The 11,979-nt window shown below is 30.6% G+C and overlaps 1 protein-coding gene across 1 annotated transcript in view; it reads right to left on the bottom strand.

Annotated features, from left to right (window-relative positions):
* Nucleotides 1-10,773: 10,773 nt before the first annotated feature.
* Nucleotides 10,774-11,979, bottom strand: part of LOC117174846 (EF-hand calcium-binding domain-containing protein 1-like) — an 8,130-nt gene continuing 6,924 nt past the window's right edge. Inside the window, exon 6 of the mRNA XM_033364234.1 lies at nucleotides 10,774-11,158. The gene's annotated coding sequence lies outside the window, so the exon portion shown is untranslated. The remainder of the gene's footprint in view (nucleotides 11,159-11,979) is intronic.

Below are 11,979 nucleotides of genomic sequence, written 5' to 3'. Positions count from 1 at the left end.
TAAAGAATTAGTAAACTGTAATGATTTCGACCAATCAGAAGTAATTTCATTACATAGCGTACAGCCTTATATTTTCTGCGTAAAGGCTCAGGTGATAGATTCTTATTTTATTTAAGGCGATGGTCGCATAGTTCAGACTCACAAAAACTTTTCACTATTTAATTAGTAAACACTACAACGGCATAGACTGCTAATTGCTTAGTGAAATTTTATTAATTGTGTAATGGAATTTTACTAATTGCTTAGTATAATTTTGCTAATTGCTGAGTGGAATTTAACTAATTGCTTAGTGGAATTTTACTAATTGCATTATCGGGCAATTTCCACTAATCAAATCAGTGGGGTTTTACTAATCGTTAGTGAACGACTTCGCTCTAATTGAACTAGTAAAATTTACTATCAATCAGTTATATTTTACTAATTCAGCTTTACATAGCAACTTTACCCACGTTGTCCGCACACCCTGGGTACCCGTGAACCCACCTCTCCTATTTTCAATTTTGTGAATATTTATGCGATTCAAATCTTTTCCTTGTCGTTTATTCCAAGAAATCAACATTAGAAGTGACTTCCAGAGGTATTTTCAAAACAACATTCATACTGTAGCTCGTTCAAAAGGAGATGAGACGGTAAACAGTCAGGGCCAGCTGACAGTCGCAACCTCTCTCGCCCTACTCCCCGTAGAAACTGGATTGGAAAGGAGTTCTGTCTGCGATAAACTGGCAAAAATTATCTTAGATGTCCAGAATTTGAACAATAAAGGTTTTCAGCATCTTGAATTTTATGTAAACATTTTATTTCACGTGAATAAGTCAAATATCTTGATAAAAGAAATATAATCGACTCAACACTAAATTTCTTGGATGGTGTGTACCCTGGTACCCTGGGTGTGTCCATCCAGAAAGTATACATCGAAATCGATTATTTCTACTCAAAAAAAAATGTTAAATGACTTATAAGTATGATTTGCTTACAATTTAATAAAATGAAGATGATCTGGAGGCTCCAAGCGGAGTTTTTATTTTAATCCCAGTTAAAAACAAAAAAGTACCATGGTGGCCTGGTAGATACACGGGTACTCGGGTGTGATCACAAGGATTAATAATTATTAATTTTGAAAATCACTTTCATAATAAAGACTTGACACTTTTTTCCCTATTCTCATATTTCCGCATTTTTAAAAGAGTTTTTCTTTTTCTGTCATGTTATTAAGATACTTAAAATTAATCTTTCTCCGTAAAAAAAATCAATCAAATTTAAACTATATCCTTAACATACATTTCTTTAGTTAAAGCTTTATAATTTTAGTTCAAAATTGATCTTTTTTGTTGAAAAAGTATAATTAGTTAAAAATAAACTATTTGATAGACAATTAAACTTGTTGTTTAAAAATCCTATTTTCAAGTAGAAAATTGAAATTTTTTTAAGGTAATTTATTTTTTTGGCTTCGAAATGCTACAATACTTTAATAATTAATTCCTGTTTTATGATACGAAATTAATTTTCTTGTTGGCAATTTCATATTTTTTGTTAGAAATTTTATTGTTCGGTTGTAAATTCATCTTTCCTGGTCGAAAATTCAACTATTTATTTGAAAGTGGAAGAAATTAGTTGAAAATTGATTTTGTTTTAAATTCACCGCTTTGGCTGAAAATTTAATTATTTAAATTTTTGTTAGAAACTTACCGTCTCGAAATTGAAAATTTAACTATTTAATAGGTATCGATATCGAATAAATTCGTCTTCGTTGTAAACCCAACCCACGAGAGAACTACTTCATTCACGAGAGAGAAAATTCTTTTTTTGGTTGAATTCAACTGGTTAAAAGTTTGTTTTTCTTTATTAAAATTAGATTTTACACTGAAAATTTGTAGATTACATTCTCATGAGTTTAGTTGAGGATTCAAGTATTTTGTTAAAAGTTGGTTATCTCCTTCAATTTGAAAATGCATCTTTTAGTAAAAAAGATAATCTCTTATGTTAGAAAATTTACACATCTTTCTTGGTTGAAAATTCAACTGTTTTCTAAAAAAAATCACCTTCTTGGTTTGAAAATTCAACTAATTTCGGTTGAATTTTAATTTTTTGGTGTTTAAAATTTCAACAGTTGATTAAAAATTGATTTTTATGGATTGAAAATTTAACTATATGAAGAGTCATTTTATTTTAACAAAAGCAAAGCTATTTCATTCAAAATTCATCTCTTTTACTTAAAACGTAAACTATTTGTTGTTAATGCAACTATTTGGTATACTATTAATTTTTGCCTTTGAAAGTTTATCTCTTTTAGTAGACATTTTTTTTAGTTAAAAATTCACCTATTTTGTTAAAAATCATCCTATTTCCCCTGACAATATTAGGTAACGTTATTTTTCTGGGGGGGGGGGGGGGGGGGGGGGGCAAAAACTCAAAATTGGCAACATAGTTTATGGACGGGCCCCTTCGCTGTGTATATAGATTTGAAACCTAATTTTACCAATTATTTAAAATAAACTAATGATCCAATCCAATAAGTAAAAATAACACTGAATTCCTCTTAGGAAATAACTCCAAGATTCTTATTAATGATGCCCAAAAAATTATTTATTTTAACAATTGAATTTTCATACATCATTGTGCATTTATGACCTGTACAAGAATGTAAACAAAATTAGCAGATTTCACACTACATTCATTCAGGTGCTTTTTTTTAATCACTGCAATATATAAATCAATTAAATAATTATAATGCCATTAACGTTTTTCCAGGGTTTTAATGTTGAAAGACCAAAAATATAAGCAAACCATATATCAACAGAAGGTTACTTCATTACTCGACTCCTTAAAACTATCGCTAGTCAACAATTAATAAGCTAAATATTGTTTTTATTCCCTGCACTATTCCTCTTGGTTACTACAAGATTAAGCATATAACTTTCTGATTTGTACCTTCTTAAAGAATAAAACTAAAAGCCCTGTCGAAAAACTAAAGCTACCCATAGATTCATATCGGCAATAACCCAAGTTATTTTTTTATTAAGGCAAGAAAAATATTTGTTGAAGCAATTGCAATGTTTACAATTTTTCGAAATTTATTTAACGGCCATGGAGAAGAATCAAAAGTTACGTGCGGAAATATAACGTAATCTGAAGTATCATATACATAATAAAAATTAATTTTTAAGAGGGCCAAACTTTTTATTTAAATATTGTATATATCCCCTCCATGTATTATCTTTGTTAGTCAGGTTAGAGCATATATTGATTTCCTCATAGAAGAAGTCAAATTAAAAAATAAACACAGAGGTGTCAATCAAAATGCCTCGAATGAAAGAGCCTTTTCTATTATGACACGATTTTTAAATTATATCAAGGAAATAAATTTTTCTGTTTAAAATATGTTTGTCAAATTATATAAATATCATTAACTTCTGTAATGTTTAATATAATGTATTTATATTATAGGTTAATATATTTTTCTGTAATCAGATTTTACTTATTATTATTGAATTAACATTAAATTGTGTAAATGAGAAAATGTTTACTATAAGAATCTATTTTCAAATAATATAAAATACCATGACTTGCTTACTCTTTAATAGAATGTATTAAAATTATAGGTATTATTGGTCAAGCGATTGGCCTCTGACTCTCTAAGTCAAGGAATCTTTTGTATTCTTGCATCAAATTTGAATGATGTTATTGAAAAATTCCGACTTAGAAAAACTTATTTTTTTGTAATATAAAGTGCTAAAGAAAATTAAAAAAAATTATTAGAAATCCTTGGTCAATTTTGAGATATTATTGACAAACAAAGGCCCTCAAAACTTTGTTAATTTCTCTACAACCGTTTTCATGTCATCGTGTTTACAAAAAATCGTGACATCCGTGCGCACACACACACACACAGAAAAAACAGAAGCTAAACTTACATCGATTTTCGATGCCAGATTCGCTGCAACAAAAATTAACTTTACAGGATAAAATTTTATCAAATATCGGCTAAACTTTCTTTTGTTTTTCCATGACAATACATCTGTTTTAAAAAATGCGAAGTTGTCTGAATAAAACCTTATCCCTCTAAAAAATTTCCTGCAACAAATTTTATTATTACTTTATTCTGTGCAAACACAGAAACATAAATTCGCACAATTATTTAGAATATTGTATAAGACATTTTTCAATTGAGCACGGTTGAATTAAACGACTCAATTTTTTTTAGAAATCGTCACCATTCAAAAGCTTTCTCTATATGAGGAGGCTAAAACGAAAAAAGCACCCCAGAAAAAATACTTCAGGTGGAATAAAATACAAGGAATTTATGTTGAACGATATCGTATTAAGTATTGACCTATACTATCTATTCTGCAATTCTAGATTTTAGATGTATAAGATGCGAGTCCAGCCTTACAGGAGTGTCGGATCGCGTATTTCTAAATCGCATCCATAAAATATATGACGAGGCTTCTAACACCATCCTCTATCTCTATCCTATCGGCTATCCGCTATCCTATCGGAATTGAGTTCTGCTTGCACAACCTATCGCGTGCGGAATGCTTGATCAAGTGTGCAGACTTTCGAATGCAGATGCATCCGCATTTGAACCACGTGTTTCCCACATGAGGTTACCAACTTGAACACGACAGTGACTTGTCAGAATAGCAGGATCGAACCTGATTCTCGACTCTAAAGAACTAAACAGACTGGCAATCAGAATCTTTCCTCCAGATGTGATTTGGCAGATTTTTTGCATTCTTAAGTTTATATGTCGTAGTTACTTAGAAGAATCAGGCAATCAATCGACTGCCGGCGTTCAGATGAATTTGGGACGAATTCGTCACCTGTCGTCTACAGAGGTTAGAAAGGGAATGTTTTATATGAAGATATTATATTTATCAAATACGTACCTGTATTCATGCTTAGTAACTTTCTAGTTAGTTCCGAAATGTTCTCTTTCCAGGTAACACCATCATCTAATAATCACGTCGTAATCAGGGAATAAAGCTGATGCAAATCATTTACGTCACAGAAAACACGTTCTTTTGACAAGAAGAGTATCATTTATGATATTGATATCAGTTATATACGTCTTCTTATTAACATATCATGTTTATATCAACTCTCGTACTTGCTTTGAGTCTTCTTTGTTTTCTTTTTTATTCAGTTTTTAAGTATTGCAGTACAAAATTATTAATTTTTTATTGCTATTATTCAAGTTGTCCAGTTCTGGATATTTATTTGATAAATGTATGAGGAGAAATAGACCTTATTCTCTTGTTTGTTTAGAAAATTGCAATAATAAATCTTTTTTGCTTATATTTATACAATATTCAACTTGAAGTCAAAAAACAATTCTAATAATCCATTAGGTAGTAACATTCAATGTTTGTGAAATACAACTCGAACTTTTTATAAAGCCTAATAATAGTAATTTTATATGTCGAACGGGAGAATTCATCAAATTACATCAACCTGAACAATTTTTACATTTTTTATTTTATTCTGGGCTTATCTGCTGAATTGTCCTTTTAGAAGAAAAAGACAACCAAATACTAACCAAGACGTCATAATCACGAATTCTGAAGTACACCCAACTCTCGCTTTTAGTCCAATTTCTGGGTTTGCCTTTAAATAACCTTGGACTGATTTCGGGGGGATCAAAACGTAAACAGTGAGGGCCGCCTGACTCGCTTTCATTTAGAATATATGTCTATATATATAATGTCGCAACCGCTCTCGCCATTTTTGAAATCGTAATTAAAGCTTATGGAATTAAAAATTGTAACTACTATCGGCGAGAAAATTTGAGTCCTCTGGCTTTGTCGTTGAATAAGTATGTGAAGAAAAAATGGTAGGTTAATAAAAGAGGTCTCATTTTAAAGGTGCAAATGTTGTACGTTAATGAGCCGAAAAGTAATATTCCACAAAATTATTTGTAGCTTAAAGATCTGAAAATATGATGAAAAGTGAGGAAATTTGATACCTTTTAAAAACAGTAAACTTTGAAGCATAGTTTTGTATTGAAAAAATAATAGGACAAATTTGAAAAAAAATCATGGAGGTACATTAAACATTTCTGAACAGTTTGCCGTCAAAAATTTGCAAAATATAAATAATTGTTCGTTTTTTGTGAATAAATATGCGACCGCGCTATCTTCAATTCTAATGAAGATAATGAAGTGATTTAAATTGGAGGTAGTTAGTTGAACTATCTGTAATAATTTACAATTTGAAGGAAGTATGTGCTTCTTGTTGTTGCTTCAAATATCGCAATTTATACGAAGACAACAAGAAGCACATACTTCCTTCAAATTGTAAACTATTACAGATAGTTCAACTAACTACCTCCAATTTAAATCACTTCATTATCTTCATTAGAACTGAGGATAATGCGCTCGCATATTTATTCACAAAAAACGAACAATTATTTATATTTTGCTAATTTTTCGACGGCAATCTGTTCAGAAATGTTTAATGTACCACCATTAAATTTTTCAGATTTTTCCTATTATTTTTTCAATAAAAAACTATGTTTTATAGATCACTGTTTTTAAAAGCTATCAAATTTCCTTACTTTTCATCAGATTTTCAGATCTGCAAGCTACAAATAATTTTTTGGAATATTACTTTTCGGCTCATTAACGTACAACATTTGCACCTTTAAAATGAGACCTTTTTCATTAACCAACCATTTTTTCTTCAAATACTTATTCAACGTCAAAGCCAGAGGACTCGAATTTTGACGCCGATAGTAGTTGTCATTTCACATATATAAATTTCTATGCGTTAAAACTGTTGTATGTTTTTTATTAATTTCTATGTGGTTCAAAAATTTTGTAAAAACATAAAAGGTGTAAAATTCTCCAGATAGGCCCCTTTTTCTCTAGATGCTTAGAAACGCTAGTTAAGAGTATAAACTGTTAACCTTTGGGCACATGCTCGCAAAATCAGAAATTGAAATTTACTAGATTTAAACAGAAGGTAGGCAAAAACCGGAAAAGGGGCCAAAACCGGAAAAGGGGAGAAAAAGTCGGACTATTGAAACACTTGACTATTTAAAAAAGACAACCCAAAAACGGATTTTTCACTCTTGATAGGCCTTGATTACAAAAAAGGGTATGCACCAGTAAAAACGATCAGCCTCCTTGAGTTATGGTCAGCTTGCCCGATCAGGCAGTTTGTAAAAGTCTCTTGAAAAAAGGTCTCCCTTATTCGGTTAATATTTCGCAAGATCGAATTTCAGCTTCAGATTCCATTCATACAATGTTAGCAGAATTGTAATTTAAAGTTGAAACAGAACTCAGAATGTAAATTTATGAATTTAAATTTGGAAATTTGCGATAGCGGTATTTATTAGCCCCGACTTCGTCGCCAATTCCGTGATCATGACACGAATTTCGTCGCGATCGCAATCGTGAATGCACACCTCGTTCTTATGCTGTCAACATGCTATACGGGCGTGTTTTCTCAGCTGGCGCTCTGGCAACTATCGGGAATCTTCAGGACCTCATCCTCTGTCAGGATCCTTTTATAGCATGGTCGGCTACCCACAAAGGAAGCAAGTCCCTTCATACGCGGGTTATTATACTTTTTACACAATATCGTTCCACCTCGAAAAGGACTCCGACCTCTAGAGTCTAGTCTAGATGAGACTACCTTAAAGTCCTTACACTATTGCAGAAGTACACATTGTCGAAGAAACAAGATGATTTTCTTGTAGAGACCGATTCCACCAAAACTTGGGTTAATTTGTTGTTATAGCTGCTTTCGAAAACGTGGATCAGTGCTTTCCTAGTGCCAAGGGGGTTTTCAAACATTCATTATGTTTTCTGTAACACGTTTAGGACCTATCTCTTCATGATCGTCTGTTTGGATAGGGCTCAGATTGGAACCACATTGCGGAAAAGATGTACTTGATCCGGTCGCACGTCAGCTTTTGTTGGTTATTTTATTGAAATGCGGGATCAATAAGGTCTTGTTAGGGAATTCAATAGCGAATGGGTTGAGATTTTATTATACTTTTGGTAGTTCGATATCCATTAGAGTTTTATTATTGTGTTTAACATTCGGAAAGGTGGTTACATTTTTCCTGGCTGAATTAATGTAAGCAATAAAAATGGTTCAATTATTTAGGAAAATTTAAGTGTCGAGAAATAATATAGAAATTAACTTCAGGAAATAATACATGGATGCGAATAAGAAGAAACAACACAACTCGTTTAAAAACTTTTGTTGGAAAATGTATTTTGCATTCATGTGACTCGTTATTTTTTATTTGTTTGAATCCTAATGTGATAAAAAGCAGCGATGGGCCAGATCAAAAAGCGTACTTTTATTTTAAGGCTGATTGCCAAAAAGTTAAACACTTTAGAAGATAAGATTTTCAGAAGCAAACAAATTAAGAAACCATCTAGAATATTTTTATTTCATTAATGGTAACTTGTTTAAAAATGGAGATATATAAATTTTTTGGACAGATAGTAAGGTCATACTGCATGCCATGTGACTATGATGAAACCAGCAAACTTAAAAAATCTTGCAAAAACATATGCACAATGGATAAACATATGGGACAAATTACTATTTCCAGGATTTATTGAATTTTGATTTCAGTGTTTCAAAATATGCTCTCATTTCATAGAATGGTAAATTAATATAATGCGTTACCGGGCACTCTATTCACAAAAATTAGGCAAGAATAGTGATAGATACACCGAAAAAAATAGTAGATAAACTTTACATCGATTTCTGACGAAAGATTCTTTGCAACAAAAATTAACTTCACAGGCTAAACTTTACACACATATCAGTTAAACTTTCTTTTGTTTTTCCATGGCAAGCACATGTTTTTTTAAAGATACAAAGTTGGCTAAGCAAAACCTTATCGCTCTAAAAAATTTCCTGCAACAAATTTTAATCTTATTTTTTTCTCCGTATTTATTGTTATTTGGAATGAACGTTGATAAATCGACTGTAATCTTCTTGAGAACAGAATTAACAATTTTAGTCCGAATTATAAATAGTTTCAATAATTATTTTCGAGTTTCAACTTAAAATAGCAATGCAACGTGACTATAAAAAACTTGTGAGACACACCATGAACTGTTTTTTCAAATTCCAGACTCTCAAATACGTATTAAAATCAACTCTTGATTTTTATCTTTTTCAACTCAATAGGGTAGTCTATGTATTGCGTAACGCTTTTTTTTGACGATTTTTGTATTCTACACCCCCCCCCTTGTAAAGCTATTAAAACAAAAGACCATTCCCATAAGTTTTGGTACTCTATCAGAATTATCTATATTTTTTCACATTTTTTGGATATAACTTTCACCCATTACGCAGGGCTTACAAGTTTTAAAATTTCGAAAATTAAAATTTTTTCCGTGTAAGCGGAAATTATTTACAGTTTCTTTTATATATTCAAGTACAAAACTCTTGGAAACTAAAGAAAGACAACGAATTCAACGATCAAATTTGGCCAACACACTCTCAAAAGAATTGAGACATTTAAAAATATGTATTCCTAATTTGATCGTTGATTTCTTGCTTTTTTATTTTTAATAATATCGTAGGTGAATTTGAAAAAAAATCATTTTTGATCGAATTAGAATTTCTTAAATCTCGATAAAAATGTCTTATTTCTTGGATTGTGGATCTTATCTGGCTTCATTTACAGTAACATTCATTTACTTTTTAAGCAAAAAAAACTTTAAATAGTCGCATTGTCATTCTATTGTTAAGTGACCAAAGAACTAAGTAAAACTTTCATGGTCAAGAAAATAGTGATGTGTTTATTTCTTTTAAAATAAACTAATTTTATAATCATCTTTTTTAGTTGTAAATCTTTTTACTCCACGCTCGAACTTCTTATATTATTTTACTATTTATTTGAAAAATTATTGAGTCTAAGAAATGTTCCGTGAAATTTCTCAAATTCTCCCCTATTGTAATAGGGCGAAATAACTGAATTTGAGGCCAAAAGGGCGAATTTTTTTAGCAGACAGATTTGCAACAAGAAGATGAATTCCTTTAAAAAATGTGAATAGTTGATATTTGAGAAAAACAAGTAGGAAAAAATAGTTGAATTTCCAACCAAAGAGTCCAATTTTTAATCAAATATTTGAAAATTCAAAAAAATATTAGAGTTTGTAACTAAATAGTTAAATTTACAACATATATAAATAAATTTTAAAACAGAAATGTAATAGATGCATTTCTTTGCAAGAATAATTCTCTTGCCAAAAACAATGATTTTCACAACAATATCATTTTTTATACATTAATCAATTAATTGCTAAATCAATTTCTTCCTTCAGATAGAGAGTTTTCATGCTCAATTCATTTACCTATAACAAAGTACCTGCTTTTGTTCTAGAATTAATCTAAAAAAATGTATTATTGCATAAAACACCCATTAGGAATAATTTTTCCAAAAATCTAATTTGACCGTTGAATTCACGGTAAAAATTTAAAAAAAATTGTTTGATAATTTGTAGTAATTTCAACAATAAGGAAGATATTCAGCTTTAAAAGCTTTAAGGCCAATTAATAGAAATTTTTGGGTTTAACTAATATTTATACATGATTTTTCTTTAAAAGGAACATATATTTTTGAGAGCACCTTCATTTTTTGAGTTCTACGTTTCCGCTTTTATTTATGGACCATCCTAATGTATATACAAATAAAATTAATGATGTTTTTGAAAGAAATTCAAAAAATGTTGTACAATAAATTTTGAATCAAATATTGTAAGAATTGAACTTTAAAGAGCGAGAAAAACTAAAGTGATAAGAGCTTTTTTATTCGTGAAGTGTATCGTTTTTCTTTAACGTAGCTATTTCGAAGAGGAATACTTCGTGAACATGATGGTGATTATGGGAGAATTATGCCGGTCCATTAGCGATCGTTTTCAAAGGATCCGAGTCGATCGGTGAATCGTAAAGATCCGTAGGCAATCTTGAAAGTTTAGTGAAGCATCGTCATCGGCCTCTATATGTTTTTCTGTATGATTTGCGACTTATTGGCGCGAAAGACATCACTATAGTCCCTTAAAGTTGTCAGCTTCATCCTTCAATCCACTTTCCAAATCTTCTAATGCTTCATCAAATAAAACCAAATTCACAGAGATCACAGACCGTCCCCATTTTTTACCTAATCTCCTTTTTTCCCGTTCTCCTTAAATTAAATGGTTTCGATACATTTAAAAAAAATAATAAAGACAAAATTTATGGTAATGTTGCAAACAATTTATTTGCTAATTTTGTAGATTTGAACGAAATTGCCGAATGCGACGAAATCTCTAATGATTCAATCGAGAAACTAAACCCGCGAAAGATAAAACAATACTGCAGCCGCAAATAAAAACAATGTCTATAAATTTTTCTCGAAAATAGAGGAATGAATTCTTTAATATAAACTTAATTCTTAACAAAGTAGCTCAACTTTTGAATAAGTAGTTGCATATCCAACCAAAAAAGATTAATCCTAAGAGAAAAAAGTGACAGTTTATATTTCCGCCAGATAAAAGATTTTAATTTTTAATCATAACCAGCTATATCGAAAAGACCAGTTTTCTACAAATAATTAAATTTTTAACTTGAAAATATAAATTTTCAGCAAAAAAGTTAATTTTGAACTAAACTTTTGAATTTTTCTACCAAATTGTCTTTTCTAGCCAAAGAGAAAAATTTTCTACAAAACAATTTTATTATTGACCAAAAAATGAGAAATTTCAAAAAAACGTTAATTTACATTAAATAACTAATACATGTATTTTACGAAATAGTCCAATTTTAAACCGAACCGATTAATTTTGAACCACCCGTGCAGAAATTTTGGTGGGGCACTGATCGGGCTCCGATCGAGTATTTATATTAATATTTTTTCAACTTTTCTGTTCTACTTCCCCCCTCTCCCAACCCTCCCTTATTAACTGAAGTTTTTGGTGGAACTGACGTTAGAACTACAATCTCCACCATATGACGATTTGATGCTTA

This window comes from Belonocnema kinseyi, chromosome 6, assembly GCF_010883055.1.
Source record: "Belonocnema kinseyi isolate 2016_QV_RU_SX_M_011 chromosome 6, B_treatae_v1, whole genome shotgun sequence".
Taxonomy (NCBI): domain Eukaryota; kingdom Metazoa; phylum Arthropoda; class Insecta; order Hymenoptera; family Cynipidae; genus Belonocnema; species Belonocnema kinseyi.
Note: the sequence above shows the minus strand (reverse complement) of the source record. Positions and strands in the feature narration are given on the sequence as shown.